The sequence below is a fragment of the Cupressus sempervirens genome, chromosome 3 (assembly GCF_028749045.1).
Source record: "Cupressus sempervirens isolate cs-2001-9-10 chromosome 3, ASM2874904v1, whole genome shotgun sequence".
NCBI classification, from domain to species: domain Eukaryota; kingdom Viridiplantae; phylum Streptophyta; class Pinopsida; order Cupressales; family Cupressaceae; genus Cupressus; species Cupressus sempervirens.
In genome coordinates, this window is record NC_143120.1 from 686,021,082 (window position 1) to 686,021,767 (window position 686).

At 41.7% G+C, this 686-nt stretch overlaps 1 pseudogene; it reads left to right on the forward strand.

Moving 5' to 3' along the window:
- Positions 1–457: 457 nt before the first annotated feature.
- LOC149568591 (aspartic proteinase nepenthesin-2 pseudogene) overlaps positions 458–686 on the forward strand; it is a 1,331-nt pseudogene continuing 1,102 nt past the window's right edge.

Below are 686 nucleotides of genomic sequence, written 5' to 3' on the forward strand. Positions count from 1 at the left end.
CTTCGAATAAAAGCTCTCTAAAATGATTAACTGACTGGTCTAAAACACTTCGAAAGGTACGGTAATAGAAAACAACATTCGCTTTGTTTGGAATTTGGATCTCAACGGGGCCAGAAGATTCAATATGAAGCAGGAATATTGAGTGTACGGAAACACTACGTAAGTGAAGGCGTGGACAGGGGAAAGAGCGATTTCTATCCTTTCTAGAACAATTCTAGAGAAGATGAGACGGTCACAGATAGAGAAAGCGGAATTAAATAAACTCATCCAATAAGAGAATCGGTCCTGTTATTGGGACAAGTGGGGGAATATGTTGAGAGGAGAGTCAAAAACCAGTTTCAATTTCAGTAACGATCGAATTTGATTTAAGGCTCTTCCTAGCTCTCTATATAAACACCATATGGAGTGGTGTTGATGAGAGCAGAAAACGTTTTGCAGATTTAGAAAAGACGGAGAAATGGGGTACTGTTCAAAGGTGTTGGGTTTTGTGGTCTTGATATGCTTGGCTATTCCAATGATATCATGTTCTTCGGACAGACTATTTAGTGCTTGGCCCAAGTCCAGCAGCGATGAGAATGTCAAAGTAAGGGTGAACATGACGCGCAGATCAAAGGGAGAGTTGAGCTTCGCTGCGCGAATTCGTTCGGCTGTGGATCGAAGTAAGGGAAGAATGAAGAAGATAGAGG